This window comes from Siphateles boraxobius, unplaced genomic scaffold (genome assembly GCF_051911475.1).
Source record: "Siphateles boraxobius isolate OS27281-9 unplaced genomic scaffold, OSU_SipBor_1 77, whole genome shotgun sequence".
NCBI lineage: Eukaryota > Metazoa > Chordata > Actinopteri > Cypriniformes > Leuciscidae > Siphateles > Siphateles boraxobius.
The window spans coordinates 3,907,573-3,919,935 of NW_027509205.1; the positions used below are offsets into that span (position 1 = coordinate 3,907,573).

General features: G+C 47.0%; 3 non-coding genes and 1 pseudogene across 3 annotated transcripts; all 4 read right to left on the reverse strand.

The window, feature by feature from the left end:
* Positions 1–3,472: 3,472 nt before the first annotated feature.
* On the reverse strand, positions 3,473–3,636 carry LOC143726575 (U1 spliceosomal RNA). The gene has a single exon (XR_013198817.1). It is a non-coding gene; the product is annotated as a U1 spliceosomal RNA (small nuclear RNA).
* Positions 3,637–4,070: 434 nt separating this feature from the next.
* On the reverse strand, positions 4,071–4,245 carry LOC143727316 (U2 spliceosomal RNA; annotated as a pseudogene).
* Positions 4,246–10,844: 6,599 nt separating this feature from the next.
* Positions 10,845–11,008, reverse strand: LOC143726576 (U1 spliceosomal RNA). The gene has a single exon (XR_013198818.1). It is a non-coding gene; the product is annotated as a U1 spliceosomal RNA (small nuclear RNA).
* A 434-nt stretch (positions 11,009–11,442) lies between these two features.
* On the reverse strand, positions 11,443–11,633 carry LOC143727045 (U2 spliceosomal RNA). The gene has a single exon (XR_013199256.1). It is a non-coding gene; the product is annotated as a U2 spliceosomal RNA (small nuclear RNA).
* Between the last annotated feature and the right edge of the window lie 730 nt (positions 11,634–12,363).

Below are 12,363 nucleotides of genomic sequence, written 5' to 3' on the forward strand. Positions count from 1 at the left end.
GGTGCAGGAGAGCATCATGTGATCAGAAAAGAAGAGGGGGCTCAATGTAGCATCGGTCGGCGGGCAGTCCCTTGTAAAAACATAGTCAATTCGAGAGGCTCTGGCGCCATCACCACTGAACCAGGTGAAGCCCTCCTCTCTTTGATGCATTGTTTTAAAGCAGTCAACTAACTTAAAATCTTTGACTATATTTTGTAATAAAACCGATGTCTTGTCGACCTTAAAATCCTCTCCTACCCTCTTTCTATCCTGTCTTGATAAAACACAATTAAAATCCCCTGCTACCACTAGGGGAGCCCTCCCGAGCATGTGGGGCTGCAGGTCTTCTAAAAGCTCATACCTGTTGTTTTTACCTGTAAAACCATACACATTTAAAATGTTAAAATCCTTACCTAAAAAAGTCAGATTAGCTAAAATTGCCCGCCCATCCCTCACCACAGTGCTGCCCTTCACCAAAACATGGGGATTTTTTATTAAAATAGCAACACCGTCATTTTTGTTAAAATTGGACCCACTCCAGATGGAAAGTCCTGGGGTCCAAATCGTCTCCCACTTCCTGTAATTTGTTAAAAAAGGCAGACCACATTCTTGCAATAAAAACACATCTGACTTAAAAGATTTTAAAAAGGATAACACACTCTGTGCTCGTATATTGCTCTTCACACTTCTCACATTGATTGTGGAGATAGTGAGAGCCATGAGCAGTATGGTTAAAAGGGTGTGAGACATTTAAAAGCAACCAAGGGACTACAGAGATATAATTAAAATCATGTTATTTCTTGTTGCACTTGCCTTCCCTTTTCCCCAGATGAGCTGGGATCAGGGGGGCAAGTGCTTGACGCCTCAGGGCTCGCAGAGAAGGCCTCTTGCGAATCCTTTGGCGATGATGTTCTTAGCTTGAAATGCAGAAAAGAGACTTCATTAGGAGATTCTGCGGGCCACATACGGTCTAGATCTTCCATGGGGGAACTATCTAGCCGATGCGCTACCCGCAGCTTTTTCTCCTCTGTTTGAACCAGAGGAGATCTCGCAGTTCTTTTCTGCACTTGAGCATTGGGGAGCGAAACATCTGTTTCACTCCCACTCGTGGACACACTAACCTCAGACACGGTTACTAGGGAGGAAGCCATTTCCTCCTCTTCATCCTCCATACTGTCTTCTTTTTCAATTTCATTTTGAGGATTGGCTTCCTCCCCCTCACCAACTGCCAGAATTGACTCCGCCCCTGTGGCCGCCCCACTTCCTCCTTCCTGTCCAATCCCTGAGGCTGGCTGGGGGTTTGAATTTCCCGCCGAAACCTCGGGGCCCGCCTCCTCAATTGTTTGTTCTTTGGGTGGGGCGGCCATTTTGTTGCTTTTTAACTTGTTGGCAAAACTTTTAGGGCAGTCTCTGTAGAGATGGGATGATTCTCCACAGAGGTTGCACTTTCTGCCATTTTGGCACTCTTCAAAAATGTGCCCAATTTCTCTGCACTTCCTACACACTACTTCTTGGCATGCCTCGGCGAGATGTCCAAGTTTGCCACACTTGCGGCATAGCTTGGGCATCCCTTGGTAATGGATGTAGCCTCTATTCTCTCCCAACACAATCATAGAAGGTATTTGACTCAGGCCATGGTAGCTGTTGGGATCTGCCCATTGTTTAATGGGCACTCTCCACGCACAGCTCCAGATACCGTCTTCATCTAAAACCTTGACTGGTTGTCCACGAATAGAGCAATATCTTGCCAACCATACAGAAATATCTTCTCCACTAACTGTTTCATTAAACATCCTGACAATCACAACTTTCAGTGAATTATCAGTCAGTTTTTCCACAGTGAACATGGAGAAATTGGCTTTACACATTTCAAATCGAGTCCAAAAAGTACTTAGCAAGGAAGCAGAAGCAAAACTTACATCAAAGCCATGATTCAGGGGCAGAGTCAACAGGCAGTTTATGTCCACAACCTTAAAACCGAGTAACTGTTGGATGCACTTCCTAGAAAAGTCCAGCCTGGACATGACCCGGAGAGTGCCATCCTCTTTTGGTTTAAATTTAAAACGCACGCTGTGGTGCCTCCTCATGCCGGCACGAGCAGCCGACATGTTGGAGGCACCACTAGCCTGCTGCGGCTAAAACCCAACAATAAATATACAATAAATAAATTAAAACCTGCTTACCTTAAAACCAGAAGATTCCTCGTAGAACGAGTCGTCAATTAAAAGCCGCTTGTCAATGTACCTCCTGAAGGGTGTGTGTCCCGTGTGACAAGCAACACACGAGACCAAGTCCAACAAGAGGCGATCGCTGTCTCTACCTTAGGACCAGACACTTGATCTTAGCCAAAAGGCCGAGAAGCGATGACACAATGACGCAGAGGCGGGGCAGCCGTCAAAGGCCACGCCCACCTGGGCCGTGGCGAGAGGGTCTAAAGGTCGCCAACAAACAAGCTCAGCTCACAGCAATACAAGCTCAGCTTGACTGTTGACACCGAAAATGGATCACAGCAGAGCGCACAACACGACACTTTGGAGTGCAACCTGGGATTTTGGACCAACAAACATTCTGCCCTAAAAGTGAGCGGGCAGACCAAAGCGTACGTCGTAGAGACTTGAAACTCTTGAGGGATGGTAGTACCCGCCCGGTCTACAACATCACCAAGGCTCGGCCCAATCGGCCCCAAGGTGGCGCTGCAGCGATCAGAAGTACGAAATGCCTCGTAACTCCTGAACCGTCCGTCGCAGACCCAAGTGTCTTACATCACCGGAATCCTTGGCTCGGGCCGAACAAGACGCAGGCCTCGGATTCGATGGTTGCGCTGGCGAGATTTTCGGGTATTTGGGATTTTGTGAAAAAGCTACTTTTGCACACTAGTCCTAGGTCTTTCGCCCGATCTGACCCAAACCGGTGCAGAAAGATTCCCTGGAGTCTGATTGCCGACAGCGATGGGGAAAAAAGTCGGAATTTCGATTCACGTTGGCGACGGGACGCCAAAACGTTGGGAGTGGGCGAGGCGGGCTTTACTTAAATGGCCATAACTCTCCAACGGAATGAGACAATTACACCCAAGTCGGTACACCTGTGCACGGGCTCAGCCTGTGCTCAGGTGAAAAGGGATGTGGCGACTGGCCACTTGGTGGCGCTGTAAACAGTAAAAACAACAACATGAATACGGCCATAGGCGACTGTATGTCAGGTGATTTTTCACACATGCACAAGGTATTCATACCACATGATAGAACTCCTCATTCGGAACAACTTTGCTTCTAGGACCACTGCTGCCAATAAAAGCGCTGGTTGAATAATGGAGATTATTTGAAGAATGATGAAAAAAAAAACTAAAAAACAGCCCTACCTTTGCAGACTGGTCCTAGGTTGAGAGTTTTACATCTCTCGATCAACCACTGCAGTTCAATTCCCTGGACTTCCTAGGTCGTTAACTACCAGAAGAAGAGGAACTCGAACAATCTGCTCTTTTAACCAGTGTGTCCAGGGGAGAGCGCGAACGCAGTCCCCCACTACCATAAATTATGCAGTCGAGATTCCCACATTTGGGGAATTCGCAGGGGTCAGCACAACCGGAGTGCAATGGCCGAGCCTCGCCCTGGGTGAACCACCTTCCTGATCATGGTGTCTCCCCTGCCAGGTAAGTATGAATTCCCAGGCCTCCCGTCAGAGGCACCGTGTCCCTCTCCGCAATCCTCACCAACGGTCGGACAATCAAACACACACCTGATTCAACTCATCAGCTCATTCGTAAAAACTCCAAGAGATAAGAGAGAGACATCAAAAACCTGCAGAGTCGGGCTCTTTTGCTGTTGTTGTTGTGGATGATGTTGTTTTCATGCTCCGGATCCATGAGCCAAAAATCAATTTCATACGCGGTCACCGGATAGTGGACGAATCAGATGTTAAACGAGATAAGAACAGAGTTGTTGTTTTTTTTTCCCTCTCACACCACCATTACCTGTATAGCATATGATCACCTACAACACCTTTAAAGCACCCATACACAGCAATATACGTTACTTCCATTAACACCTGCTGCCACACAAGACTAAAACATCTCTTTCATTGAACACAGTTTTTGGGGGTGCACCGTTCCCAGAAGTACTGCAATACCGGGTCGATGCGTGGAGTGGACGGAGCAAGCCCCTCTTCCATCTCCCAGTTCCAAAAATCAATTTAATATATGGTGCCCGGGTAGGGCACGTATCAGATATTAAACTGATAAGAACAGATTTTTTTCTTTCGAAAAGTTTTATTGTCACAGTTTTCACAACATACAACTTACAAAGACATTACATTTTTTAATTAAAAACCACGGTGGAATCATTTAAGAAAACAAAATTTGTGTATGTATGTATGCATGTTTGTTAAAAGTCTTTGTGCTTGTGTTTTGTTTGTAAAGTCCATGTGTGTTTTCAAGAGTCTTGTTGGTGCTGTTGTTGTTAGAATGTTTCAAAAACCATCTTTAGAAGATAAAAATCAATCATAAAATAAATATAAAATGCTAAAAAGGGAAGTCATCTTTTGTGCAGGACCGGGGTGAGTCCTTATCAAGATTTCCCTTCACTCCTCTCTCCGGAACAGGCAACCGGCCCAGCACTTCCAGTGCCCAGCGGAGGTCCCCTCCCTCCGGCCCGCTGGCCCGCTGTTCCCGTAGCCGGCGTTGGTGAGGGTGCATCTACGGGCGGCCAGGTACGGCGGTGGCCGGGACCTCTTTCGTGCGACCGCAGCCCCCCCATCCGAATAACGACGTCCGGCGCCTCCTGCAGCGTTGATCTTACAAGTTGCTCGCACGCGTGGAGGGGCACCGTAACGCGTTTCCCCACCAGCAGGTTTCTGGTGGTCCAGATGGCATCCTTGATATGGTTGAGGGTGAGCCAGAGCGAGGTAAACTGTTTCGATGTCATCTCCTTCAAGCCCTGACCCACCCCCAGGATGGCGAGCTTGTATTCCATCCGGACCCCACCCGCTGGCAGGCACGGGAAAACCATGGGGCTGGTCCTGGTCCACAGGTCCCGCGCAGCACGGCACTCCCAGAGCAGATGCCGCACGGTCTCCGGGCAATTACACCCGGACCGTGGGCAGGTTGAGTCTTTGGCCATGCCTCTGGAGTGCATAACCGCCCTGACCGGGAGGATCTCATGGGCCACCATCCACGCTAAGTCCTTATGCCCGTTCCGGAGAGCAGGGTGGGCCGCGTTTTTCCATGTTTGATTTGCCTCACCAAGGGTGAGGCCTGGGATTGGACTCACTGATTCCCGGTCCTGCACAGAAGAGACAAGAGCCTTGTGATTAGTTAAAACTGTGACATCTAAATCCTCTAAAACATGCTTCTTTAAAAACTTCTTAATAAAACCGTATTCTTTTGGGAGGTTAAAAGACACAGGGGTCGTCAAATCAACTGGTAAAAGTTTTAAAAATCTTAAATAAGACCCCATCCAAAATCGTGCAAAGGCTGCGGTCTTGTTTTCTTTGGATGGGGTCACGGCGTATCTTAGGTGCAGGGCGGTAAAACGGCTGCCTAAAAACAGGTGGGGGTCTGGGAGGCCTTTTCCACCATTTTCTGGTCTTTTCTTGACCACCTCCCTCTTCAATCTTTCCCACTTGGACCCCCACAGGAAATAAAACACCGCTCTCTCTAGGTTCCTCAGGAATTTCCTAGGTGGGATAAAAACAGAACAAACAAGTGACATTAGAGGTAAAATGACGGCTTTAAAAACTAAAACTTTACCTTCCAAAGTCATCTGTCGTAGTCCCCAGAACCCCAGTCTTTTCCTAACTTTCCCTAGCAAGTCAGTCCAGTTTTCACGTCCACCCCCTTCCTTGTCAAATTTAACTCCTAAAATCTTGAAATCCGTGTCTTTAAAATCTATATCGAGTCCATCTGTGTCGGTCTCGTCCCACGGTCCGAAGAGCAGGGCCTCGGACTTGCTTCTGTTGAGTTTAGCGCCCGAGGCCCGACCGTACCAGTCAGTCAAGTCCATTGCTCTTCGTATGGATAAAATGTCCGTGGCTAAAAGAGTGATGTCGTCCATATATAAAACACACGTTGCTGTCAGTCCACCGGTCCCAGGTATGTCTAGTCCTTTTATCCATGTATCCCTTCTCAAGATCTGTGCCAGTGGCTCAATACAAGCCACATACAGAAGGGGAGATAAAGGACACCCCTGACGGACGCCGCTGTGGATATTTACAGCTTTGGAAAGATGCCCATTTACAAGAATTTTGCTGACCAAGCCCTTATACAGCAGTCCCACCCAAGCTATAAACCTCTCTGGAAAACCCATTTTTTGCAGTACCTGAAAGAGGTACTGGTGCGAGACCCGGTCAAAAGCTTTTTCGAAATCTAAATTTAGGGCTACAAGCCGAATGTTTCTGTCTCTCGCATAACAGATGGCATCTCTAATCAGAACTAGGCTGTCTGTTATCTTTCTTCTGGGCACAGCACAAGCTTGATCCGGGTGGATTACGTCCTCTAAAACGGTCGACATGCGTGTAGTTAAAACTTTACTAAAAAGTTTGCAATCAAAATTTAAAAGCGTAATAGGTCTCCAATTTTTTAAGTCAGTCCGGTCACCTTTTTTGTAAAGTAAAGAGACTATCCCTTTTCTAAAACTGTCCGGAAGTCTGTCAAGGGTCTCAAAGTCTTTAAAAATAGTCAGTAATTCGTGAGCTAAAATATCCCAAAAGGTAAGATAAAACTCCAGGGGGAGTCCATCTGCCCCTGGGGATTTACCCCTCTTAAAACCTTTGAGTGCTTTTTGTGTTTCTAAAATGGTAAAATCTTGGGTTAAAAGCTCATTTGGGCTATTTACTTTCTTGACTAAAAAATTTAGAACTTCCTTTAGAGTGGTTTCATGTACTTCTTTTGGACTATATAACTCCTGGTAAAAATGCTCAAACCCTTTTAAAATTTCATGTGTTGTTTTTACTTCCCTCCCTTCTACTTTTACACTGGTCATAGCCCCTCCCCTTGTTAATATCTTTTTAAAAAAATACCTAGTACATTTTTCACCTTCTTCTATATCTCTCTCTTTACTTCTTAAAATAACCCCTTTACTTTGAAAACTGGATAAAACTGACATTTCTTTTTTGACCTCTTTCATTTCATCATTAAAATCAAAGCCATTGTTAAAAAGATTAAAATATCTTTGTAGTCTTTTTTGCAGCCCCATCATGTATGTCTTTTCCCTATTCTTCTTGTCCCTTCCTACTTTCATAAAAAACTGTCTTGTCCGGTCCTTTACCATCTCCCACCACTGTGCATGTGTATCGTAAAAGTCTTGGAGGGTCTGCCATTGGCTGAACTGCTCCCTATATTCCTTTACTACATCCTCGTCTTCTAAAAGGGAGCAGTTCAGCTTCCACAGCCCTCCCCCTACCGTCACACCCGTGGGCAGTGAAAGGGTGGAAGACAGCATTAAGTGGTCAGAAAAGAAGAGGGGGGTCACTGTAGCATCGGTTGGCGGGCAATCTCTTGTAAAAATATAGTCGATGCGAGAGGCTCTGGAGCCGTCACTACTGAACCAAGTGTAGCCCTCCTCTCTTTGATGCACATTTTTAAAACAGTCGACTAATTTAAAATCTCTCACTAGGCCCTGTAATAAAACCGTTGTCTTATCGACCTTAAAATCCTCTCCTACCCTCTTCCTATCTTTTTTTGATAAAACACAGTTAAAATCCCCTGCCACCACTAGGGGAACCCTACCTAACATGTGGGACTGCAAGTCTTCTAGAAGCTCATACCTTTCATTTTTACCTGTAAAACCATACACATTAAGAACATTTAAATCTCTACCTAAAAAAGTCAGATTCGCTAAAAGAGCCCGCCCTTCCCTCACCACTGTGCTGCCCTTCACCAAGATATTGGGATTTTTAATTAAAATAGCAACACCGTCATTTTTATTTTGGTTTGATCCACTCCATATGGAGGGACCAGGGGGCCACAGTTCTTCCATCTTGGTGTACCTATTTAAAAAGGGCAAAGCACACTCTTGTATTAAAAACACATCTGATTTACAAGTATTTAAAAAGGATAAAATGCTCTGTGCTCGTATGGTGGACCTCACACTTCTTACATTGATGGTTGAGATGGTGAGGGCCATGAGCAGTAAGGTTAAAAAGGTATGAGACATTTAAAACAGAAGAAAATAAAAGACTACAATAAAATCATTAAAATCATGTGATCTCTTGTTGCAATTGCCTTTCCCTCCTCCCAGATGGACTGGGGTCAGGAAGGCAAATGCTTACCACCTCCGGGGCTACAGAGAAAGCCTCTTGCAGCTCTTTCGGTGATGATGTTCTTAGCTTTACGTGCAAAAAGGATACCGCATTTGGGGAATCTAGGGGCCACATACGTTCCGGATCTTCCGGATCGGAACTATCCGAATGATGTGCTGCCCTAGGCTTTTTCTCCTCTGTATCAAACAGAGGAGATCCCGCAGGCCTTTTTTGCACCTGAGCATTTGGGAGTGAAAGCTCAGTTTCGCTCCCACTGGTTTCTGAAAATGCATCCGGAACTGTTTCTAAAGAGGACACCGTTTCTTCCTCTGTCTCCTCTCCTTCCTTATCTTTCACAATTATGGTGGCTTTCAATTCATTCGTGGTGGCTTTCCTTTCAGTTTGAATGTTTGACTCCGCCCCTGTGGCCGCCCCACTTGCTCCCTCTAGCCCAATCCCTGAGGTTGGCAGGAGATTTGAAATTCCCGCCAAAACCTCAGGGACCGCCTCCTCCTTCCTTTGTTCTTTTGTTTGGTGTGCTTGTGGGGCGGCCATTTTTAGCTTGTTGGCAAAACTTTTTGGGCAGTCTCTGTAGAGATGGGTTGATTCTCCACAAAGATTGCACCGCCTGCCATTGGTACATATTTCAAAACTGTGACCAATTTCTTTACACTTCCCACATACTAATTCTTGGCATGCCTCGGCAAGATGCCCAACTCTTCCACATTTCCTACACAGCTTGGGCATCCCTTGATAGTGTATGTAGCCTCTGTTTTCTCCCAGCACAATCATAGAAGGCAGATGTTTCAGGCCCTGGTAGCCCCCAGCGTCTTCCCATTGTTTGATGGGAATCCGCCAGGAGCAATTCCAAATGCCATCCTCATCTAGCACTTTGACAGGCTGATTTCTAACAGTGCAAAATCTACCCAGCCAGACACAAATATCATCTCCAGTCACTGTTTCGTTAAACATCCTAACAATCACAGTTTTAAGTGTGTTATCAGAAAGTTTCTCCACCGTGAACATGGAGAACTGGGCCTTAACAGTTTCAAACCTTTGCCAAAAATCATTAAGAAGGGAAGCAGTCTTGAAGCTCAAATCAAATCCCTTGTTTAGGGGCAGAGTCATCAAACAATTCAAGTCATCTGGCTTAAAATGTAAGGTCTTTTGGATCAGCTTCCTGGAAAAATCCATACGGGACATACCCAGGAGCTTCCCCTCAACCTCTCTGAATATAAAACGCACGCTGTGGTGCCTCCGCACACCGGCACGGGCAGCCGACATGATAGAGGCACCGACAGCCTAAAAGGTTTGAAACTATACAATGAATAAATAAATAAATAAATAACAAGATAAAAGGATAAAAAAAGGTCTTACCTTAAATCTGTAAAATAGAAAGCAGCAAGTTCAATTTACCTCCCGAAAGGTGTAGGGCCCGGGACACAAGCGATCTCGAGCCAGGAAACCTCCGAGAGGCGATCGCAACTCCACCTGACGACCAGATACTTGATCTTAGCCAAAAGGCCGAGAAGCGTCAAAGGCCACGCCCACCTGGGCCGTGGCGAGAGGGTCTAAAGGTCGCCAGCAAACAAGCTCAGCTCACAGCAATACAAGCTCAGCTTGACTGTTGACACCGAAAATGGATCACAGCAGAGCGCACAACACGACACTTTGGAGTGCAACCTGGGATTTTGGACCAACAAACATTCTGCCCTAAAAGTGAGCGGGCAGACCAAAGCGTACGTCGTAGAGACTTGAAACTCTTGAGGGATGGTAGTACCCGCCCGGTCTACAACATCACCAAGGCTCGGCCCAATCGGCCCCAAGGTGGCGCTGCAGCGATCAGAAGTACGAAATGCCTCGTAACTCCTGAACCGTCCGTCGCAGACCCAAGTGTCTTACATCACCGGAATCCTTGGCTCGGGCCGAACAAGACGCAGGCCTCGGATTCGATGGTTGCGCTGGCGAGATTTTCGGGTATTTGGGATTTTGTGAAAAAGCTACTTTTGTACACTAGTCCTAGGTCTTTCGCCCGATCTGACCCAAACCGGTGCAGAAAGATTCCCTGGAGTCTGATTGCCGACAGCGATGGGGAAAAAAGTCGGAATTTCGATTCACGTTGGCGACGGGACGCCAAAACGTTGGGAGTGGGCGAGGCGGGCTTTACTTAAATGGCCATAACTCTCCAACGGAATGAGACAATTACACCCAAGTCGGTACACCTGTGCACGGGCTCAGCCTGTGCTCAGGTGAAAAGGGATGTGGCGACTGGCCACTTGGTGGCGCTGTAAACAGTAAAAACAACAACATGAATACGGCCATAGGCGACTGTATGTCAGGTGATTTTTCACACATGCACAAGGTATTCATACCACATGATAGAACTCCTCATTCGGAACAACTTTGCTTCTAGGACCACTGCTGCCAATAAAAGCGCTGGTTGAATAATGGAGATTATTTGAAGAATGATGAAAAAAAAAACTAAAAAACAGCCCTACTTTTGCAGACTGGTCCTAGGTTGAGAGTTTTACATCTCTCGATCAACCACTGCAGTTCAATTCCCTGGACTTCCTAGGTCGTTAACTACCAGAAGAAGAGGAACTCGAACAATGTGCTCTTTTAACCAGTGTGTCCAGGGGAGAGCGCGAACGCAGTCCCCCACTACCATAAATTATGCAGTCGAGATTCCCACATTTGGGGAATTCGCAGGGGTCAGCACAACCGGAGTGCAATGGCCGAGCCTCGCCCTGGGTGAACCACCTTCCTGATCATGGTGTCTCCCCTGCCAGGTAAGTATGAATTCCCAGGCCTCCCGTCAGAGGCACCGTGTCCCTCTCCGCAATCCTCACCAACGGTCGGACAATCAAACACACACCTGATTCAACTCATCAGCTCATTCGTAAAAACTCCAAGAGATAAGAGAGAGACATCAAAAACCTGCAGAGTCGGGCTCTTTTGCCGTTGTTGTTGTGGATGATGTTGTTTTCATGCTCCGGATCCATGAGCCAAAAATCAATTTCATACGCGGTCACCGGATAGTGGACGAATCAGATGTTAAACGAGATAAGAACAGAGTTGTTGTTTTTTTTTCCCTCTCACACCACCATTACCTGTATAGCATATGATCACCTACAACACCTTTAAAGCACCCATACACAGCAATATACGTTACTTCCATTAACACCTGCTGCCACACAAGACTAAAACATCTCTTTCATTGAACACAGTTTTTGGGGGTGCACCGTTCCCAGAAGTACTGCAATACCGGGTCGATGCGTGGAGTGGACGGAGCAAGCCCCTCTTCCATCTCCCAGTTCCAAAAATCAATTTAATATATGGTGCCCGGGTAGGGCACGTATCAGATATTAAACTGATAAGAACAGATACTACACTTGATCTTAGCCAAAAGGCCGAGAAGCGATGACACAATGACGCAGAGGCGGGGGAGCCGTCAAAGGCCACGCCCACCTGGGCCGTGGCGAGAGGGTCTAAAGGTCGCCAGCAAACAAGCTCAGCTCACAGCAATACAAGCTCAGCTTGACTGTTGACACCGAAAATGGATCACAGCAGAGCGCACAATACGACACTTTGGAGTGCAACCTGGGATTTTGGACCAACAAACATTCTGCCCTAAAAGTGAGCGGGCAGACCAAAGCGTACGTCGTAGAGACTTGAAACTCTTGAGGGATGGTAGTACCCGCCCGGTCTACAACATCACCAAGGCTCGGCCCAATCGGCCCCAAGGTGGCGCTGCAGCGATCAGAAGTACGAAATGCCTCGTAACTCCTGAACCGTCCGTCGCAGACCCAAGTGTCTTACATCACCGGAATCCTTGGCTCGGGCCGAACAAGACGCAGGCCTCGGATTCGATGGTTGCGCTGGCGAGATTTTCGGGTATTTGGGATTTTGTGAAAAAGCTACTTTTGCACACTAGTCCTAGGTCTTTCGCCCGATCTGACCCAAACCGGTGCAGAAAGATTCCCTGGAGTCTGATTGCCGACAGCGATGGGGAAAAAAGTCGGAATTTCGATTCACGTTGGCGACGGGACGCCAAAACGTTGGGAGTGGGCGAGGCGGGCTTTACTTAAATGGCCATAACTCTCCAACGGAATGAGACAATTACACCCAAGTCGGTACACCTGTGCACGGGCT